A 6,914-nucleotide genomic window follows, 5' to 3' on the forward strand; every position below is an offset into this window, starting at 1 on the left:
ATAAAATTTTTCAGCTCTTTCCTACAAGGCCATTTCTGGAATTGCTGGAAGCAATACTAGTCAGCTGCAGTGAATTTAATAAATATTTTGTCAGACCATGCAATTAAGTCTGGTGTTTATTATCCTGTAAACATTTATAGAGCAGCATCCAGCAGTAGTCTGTATGCTTTCTCTTATCATTGAAGCTCTGTGTTACACTGTACTAATGCAGCTTCAGGAAGCATTTTATTAGGAGGCCTTGAAGTAATTGTTAGGTTTAAATAAATTTTATATGAATCTTTATATAAATTAAGAAATAACTCTTGACATGGCTTGTTTATTAACCGTTAGGAATGAACTTCTTCAGATTCATGAAAGGAAGAATCTCCCTTGTGTTCAGTATTATCAGACACAGAAAGACGTTTACTTCTCCTTCCCTAATCCTCTGACACAAAAAAAAAAAAAAAGGAATTAAAAAAAATTTTAAGAGACAACCTTGATTTTATCTGAAAATGAAGTGAAAGGTTGGAAACTGGTTGCCAAGTTGGAGTTTTTTCCCTTACAAGGAAATGCAGTTTTGGGAACAAATAGCATTCCAGTCTTTTCCCCAGTGGGCATTATGCCATTGTACTTGCAGACATTGTGTCATGGAAATGTGCAAGAAGGCCTCAAACAGCTAAGAAATGCATTGCCTAGTTATATATTTAGTTTCTACTGTTTTAAAGCTACTGTCCACTCTTATTCAATAACAAAAATGACACAAGCTGAGACTTATTGACTACAAATTTTTCTGCTCTACAGACTTAATGAAAAGCCAAACTTTACATGAATTTAAAGTAGTTAATAAAATTTATTCTTACTGAAATATTTTAATGTTGGTAACAGCATTTTTAAGCAGGCATGTCTGTAGGTGATTCCCATGCTGGCCAAACTTTTCAGTGTGAGCAAGGAACACATTCAAAATTCAAAACAAAGCCTTTTTCCTTTTTATTTAAATGAAAATATTATTCTTTAACAAGAATTTTAAAGATATTTCTCCTTTAGCACTCCCTGCTTTCACAAGAGCTTTTAAAATACACATGAGAAAATTTATATCAGATACCCATCTTTCTTTTCTGATTTTCAAGGTAACTGTTTTATTAGTGGGATACTTTTGTAATTAAAGGGGTTTTCATTTATTAATATTCTTAAATTAATCTTTCTTGGGAATTTACATTTATTATGAAAAGTGTGATTTCTGCTTGGAGACCTTTTTATTCCTTGATACTATCCAGTAAAAACATGGTTTAAATCCACATGAGCATTTTGACAATCTATTGTTTTCTTGGGCAACACACTTTTTAGTAAAACACAAGTTCCTTTATAGTTCTCCAACTTTCATCATGCATAATAAAACATCAGTTCAACTTTAGATGTTAGAAATTCCTTTTTGTGACCTAATTCAGATTAGTTCTCAGCACTAATGCACTTGTGCTTTCTCCAGCCTGTTGCTGTTTGCTTGGTGGGGGGACCACACACAACAAATTTCCATCTAAGTGGGATATTCCTAACCTTAGTATCCTTCTGCTGTCTTGCAGGCAACAAAGTATATTTGAGATAAGGCTGAAGGACAAATGAAAACCTGTACTGGCTCATAGACTACTTCCATAACACTCAGTTGCTTGTGACTCTTCAGTATCATCCCTGTTTTCCAAGACCTGAGAGCCTACATCGGAAAGAAAATACACTTTAAAGTGCCCTTGAAATTTCAGTTTCATTCATTGGTACCACTGGGGTACCAATAATTCTTAGCATAGTAATATTTGGAGAATAAAGAGAATGGTTTGGTGGATTGTAGGCTACAGTTTGCTCTCAGGGCAGCTGTAAGAACACATCCAGGGAAGGAGCTTCCAACAATACATTCGAGAACTCTTGGGGACTGTTTATAGTTTTGCTGTCCCAAGAAAGGATGATCTGAGAAGTGCTTTTGACCATTAAATTCCTGTGGATCACATCACATTTTCCTTTAAAGCTGAACTTTCTTATCCATGGGTTCTGTACAGTGAATAGATACTGCAGTGCATGATGATAGAAATGTGCATATACAACGCTTTAGCAGGTGTTTAGCCCTTTTCAAACAGGACTTCATACTGGCTATTGGAAAAGATTAAAGCACCAGCAGGAAGTCCTGTACCTTTGCCACTCCAAAATAAGCAAAAACAAGGGCATTTTACTGATAAGATGCGCTTTATTTCAAATTATGCTATCAACATCACTGCACATTTTTCCTATTTACCCACACATAAGTGCAGATATAAGTTAACCTTTCTTTAAAGCTTTGCCAAGAGCAGAACAAGAATAGATGAAAGCTCGCAAAATCCCATGGTTATAGTTTACATTTTCAGTGCCCTGCTTTATGTGGCATTCAGATCCTTTGTATGCTCAAGGGAAAAAGTGACACTGGTGTCCACTTCCATTGTTGGTACTATTTTGGGCTCAACTTCAGTGTGAACTGCAATTACAGCAGAGCTTCCTTAGGAGGGATGTGAATGATGAACATGGTTTCCTTGGCCTTAAGATGAATGTTCTCTTCAATGTCATGGTATTTTTGTATATGTTAAGGACGTGATATTTTTAGCTATTAGAGAAGTTGTGCATTTTTCCTCTTTAGCCCACTTACTTAATTCCATGAAAAATATGTGTCACCACAGGTGACAGGAGTCAGCTCTTTGCTTTCTTAATAATTACTATTTGTTTAGTAAGTGGATTTGCCCACAATTTCTGTCTATATGACAAGCTGATTTCCATTCCTGCTTACTACGTTGGCAAGTAAAAATTAAAATTCAATTCATGCTGCTCTAATTCCATATAACAGTTTCAAGATTAAGTCCTCAGTGATAATAAGTAAAGCATTTATGACTAAGCACAAGTTATCCAACAACTGCTAAACACACATAAGAAAAAATATCCCTTTCAGCAACTTCCGTGTCTGTCCTGAAGCCTGGCTTCTAATAGCTAAATTAACCTGATAAATATGGATAACCAAATGATCAATATCTTAATCCATTTTTCAGAAAAAAATATATTTTATAATTTCTTAGCCTTGGCCTCTGTTCCCAGTAAAAAATCCTAGGTAATAAAGCTCATGGAACAGTCCTCCTTTACTCTTATTCTGGTAATTTACACTCACGAGAAACCACAAATTTCTACGTGCAAAATTTTTATCTAAAATGGCTTGTGTTTAGTTTAAAAAACAAAAACAAACAAGCAAACAAACACCCCTGAAGTTCTTTTCTGTGCTAGCAATCAGAAAATAAAAAAAAAAAAAAAAAAGAAACTGATTGATAATTCCCTTGTACTCAGAGGAAATGAATGCGAATTGATGGATTGCCACCAGAAATACAAATTAAACTATTTTGGATAGAATAACAACCCTATTACAAATCCAGAACATCTCTTCAGATGGTTGTTGAGTGACTATTAACAATTTCTGTACATACACACACACAGAGGAACAGTAAAGGCCAGAAGCATTTATCGAGCCGCTACACCAACAGAAGAATTACCACAGTTAGTTTGTAAATTGCCTTCCATATGTGACAGTGTGTGACTTGTTGTTCTGGCCACCACTGAGTACAATGAAAGCTTAAATTGCCATCACTACCCCAGAATACCTTCTTTAGAAGCTGATTCTGTGTTTCCACATGTAAGTCATCGCTCACAGTCAATGATTAAGTTGGGTGACAACAACCATGACTCGGCGACTAAAGATAGATGGTCTTGGGATCTTGCAAAACTAAATCTTCTCTCCCTTATGCATGCCTAAAGGGGCTACATCAGCCCACAGAGCTGAGATCCAAATCTGTGCCCTGTATTAAGGTTGTGTCCCACCCTGGGAACTGGCTGACAGAAAAACAGCAAACTGTTGGTGGCTGTATAAATTTATGCGTCTCTGGGAGGCAGGGTCATGGATTCAGCTCAACAGGGCACATATGCTGAATAGACAGCAACAAAAAAAGCTTTCTTGATCCATTAATTTTTAGCATTTCATTCTTAGTATAGTTTTTCCCAGAGCAGGACTCTATCAAAATAGTTTTTCCCTTTTTGCAAAGTCATAGCTTTTGTGAATGCCTTGGACGAGAAGGTTATCCATCACAGTGCAAACACCCCAAAATCCATGATCCTCCAGCCTCATGATTTCCCATAGTTTCAAGAAGGCAGAGCAGTCAGGAGGACTACAGCAGCTAATTTCTCTGGGCAAATGCTCAGTTTGCCCCTGCAAATACCTGGAATTGATCCAAAGCAGTGATCACACAGCATTGGAGTTTCCCCATTCCTCTCCTTGACGGTCCCTTACCAGGGTTTGAGGAGGCCTCTAAAAGTATTTGTAATATAATTAGTAAATATCAGTAATATTCTACATTTACTAACAACTTGTATGCAAGTTCAACATCTGTAAATGCCTACATGATTTACCCCATTATGGTTTGTTTGTCAGGCAGTGCTCTGACTTGACAAGGCAGAAAAGCCTGCTTATGAAAGCTTCACAAGCACACTGACAGAACAACACACTGTTTTCAAAGGCAGGTAAGATTTAAGATAAATTCATGAGGAGGAGTTATTTTTGCTCATGAATTTTCTTTACTTATATGTCAAAACTGGTTAATATTATAGATGCTCAAGTCAGTATCCAGTAATTTCTGCTCTTTTGCTTTTTCTTCTCTGGTCAATCCATCAGTAGTGCTTTCTATTAGTTAAAAGATAAATTACATCAAATAAGAAAAATGGTTGCTCAGCAACTCAGACTCCCACTGAGCCTGACAATGGTAACTGGAGGAAATTTCTTGAAGCTCTTATGTGCTAGCTGAAGGGAAAAGAACATTTATATTATTTTAAATACTCCGGTCATGAGTGGCTATAAATAACAATGAGACTTCTAAACAAAACACACCTTATTTTTTCAATTCTTCTTCCCAAAACAGGTAAAAGCTTAAGCAGTTCTGATCTGGGGATGGCAGTGAAGGGGGCAGAGGAGTGAATGAAACTAGCTCAATTTCATATTAAATTTCTATATTGTCTTTCACAGGTGTCTATTTCTATAGTCTGAAGGGCTTTCAGAGTGTTTTCTCAATGTCTATTAAATGACCAGTGATCATGGAACAGTAGTAATGAAATAGAAAAGCCAGAGTGTGTGTGCATGTGTGGCTCTGATTTTTGTATGGATGTTAGTACTGGATCATGCCTCCTTCCTCTTCCTGATCTCACTAGCCACACACAGCTAGGAAATGCTACAATGGGTGCTTATAATTAGGGCGGTAGTTAGTAACCATCAGTGGTCCCAATTAATTTACCAACTGATTGGATATGCCTCAAAAAAATCCTTGCAAGTTGTAGTTAATTATTGGCTTTATAACATTACCTTCCTGCTCCCTTTCCAAGCAGCTCTACTGGTCTAGAACTGACAGAGTTCTGTTCTGCAGTAACAGCACTTTGATCAAAGTCCTGGTTAACACAGGCCTGACATTGACCACATGCCTGATTTCTGCCAGTTCCCAGACACTGCTGAGGAATCTAACCTCACCAAATTCCTATGAAGAGATATGATAAAGCTGCCTTCTTTTCTATTTTGTAAACACTGCAGAACGTAAATGTAAGATTAATGGCTCTTTCACTCTAATAATGGGAACCATGTGACTTTTATTAAAGTTAATAGTTATCTCTATTCTTACATTCAAGGTCTAGAAACTCTTTTTTCTATCATCAAAATGTTAAAAAACAGTTGGCTCTTCCTAAGTACAGTTTTCACAGGACTGATTCTCAGTGTAAAAAACTGTAATGGGAAGAAGTATACAAATGCTAAGTATCTGAGTTAAAATTTAGTATAATTATAGTGCCAGCATTCTGCATCTCTTTGAGGTGGAAAAATTTATTTCACAGTCTATAATATCTTATTTTTGTATTATTCAATATGGGCAATTCAAAATGCAGTACATAATTAGTAGGGACAGGTAGTCATCTTAATTTTCTATTCATTAGTAAATTAATTGGTGCCCAAGAGCTGACATGTGAGAATTCAAACAATGCGGCGTAGCTCTCTTCCTAAATTTGTCAAATGTTTCTACTGTACCTTCACTGCTGTCTTCAGAATAATAGATGTTTCCATTCTCTGTTGTGCACTCAGGAAGCTGAGAAACATTTTGATACATCTTTGATTAAAGGCGCCTGTGGTTACAGAGCAAAACACCTTTAGCTGCCAATTTTGGTTTCTTCAGCTGAGAAATAAACTAGCACATTATGGGCATTACACAAATCCCAGTCTCAAACAAGATGTATTAAGTCATTTAAGGAACTTTGGGAAATAAAAACATGTACTTTAAAATTACCTTTAAATTACCTGTAGATAACACTGGTATGCTTTGATTGCTTCTTTAGAGGCCACCTTGTAATTTTCTGTATTTTCACATTTCTCTTAAAAGAGTGCATTTTAAAAGTTTTATTTTGAAGCAGTAATAAAATATTTTCAAATACTTACAACTTTTGAATGGTGTTCAGTGTTGAATGCAGTTTACTGCATTCACCCTTTTTCTGGAACCCATCTCTGTCCTCCAGCCAAAGGCTACATGTGGACTGGTTGATGACATGGTCAAAGTCCAGGTGGAGCTTATTCTGAGACAATGTGTCTTTTGGAAATATTTAGTTCAGGATCAGTATACATTTTTTTAAATCTTTTCTAGCTACTAGAGGATATGAAAATACTGAATGTGAAGTTCACTGCACACTTCGTAGGCAGCCTGAAGATACTCAGGAATTAAGCATTTCAATGATGACTGCTGATCCTTTGGAATCATGACTGACAGAGAATAGTATTGCTTGCCTTCAACATCCAAGTGAACAAGTAAATTCCTCCTAATTTCTTCTCCACCATTTTTATAACAGCTTTGCCCTAAGCACCTGGT

General features: G+C 36.3%; 1 long non-coding RNA gene across 1 annotated transcript; it reads right to left on the reverse strand.

Moving 5' to 3' along the window:
* Positions 1-4,269: 4,269 nt before the first annotated feature.
* Positions 4,270-6,550, reverse strand: LOC138109026 (uncharacterized). Its single transcript, XR_011150209.1, has 3 exons — positions 6,491-6,550; positions 6,086-6,180; positions 4,270-4,333 (listed from the first exon to the last, which is right to left on the reverse strand). It is a non-coding gene; the product is annotated as an uncharacterized lncRNA (long non-coding RNA).
* Positions 6,551-6,914: the final 364 nt, after the last annotated feature.

The sequence above is a fragment of the Aphelocoma coerulescens genome, chromosome 4 (genome assembly GCF_041296385.1).
Source record: "Aphelocoma coerulescens isolate FSJ_1873_10779 chromosome 4, UR_Acoe_1.0, whole genome shotgun sequence".
Taxonomy (NCBI): domain Eukaryota; kingdom Metazoa; phylum Chordata; class Aves; order Passeriformes; family Corvidae; genus Aphelocoma; species Aphelocoma coerulescens.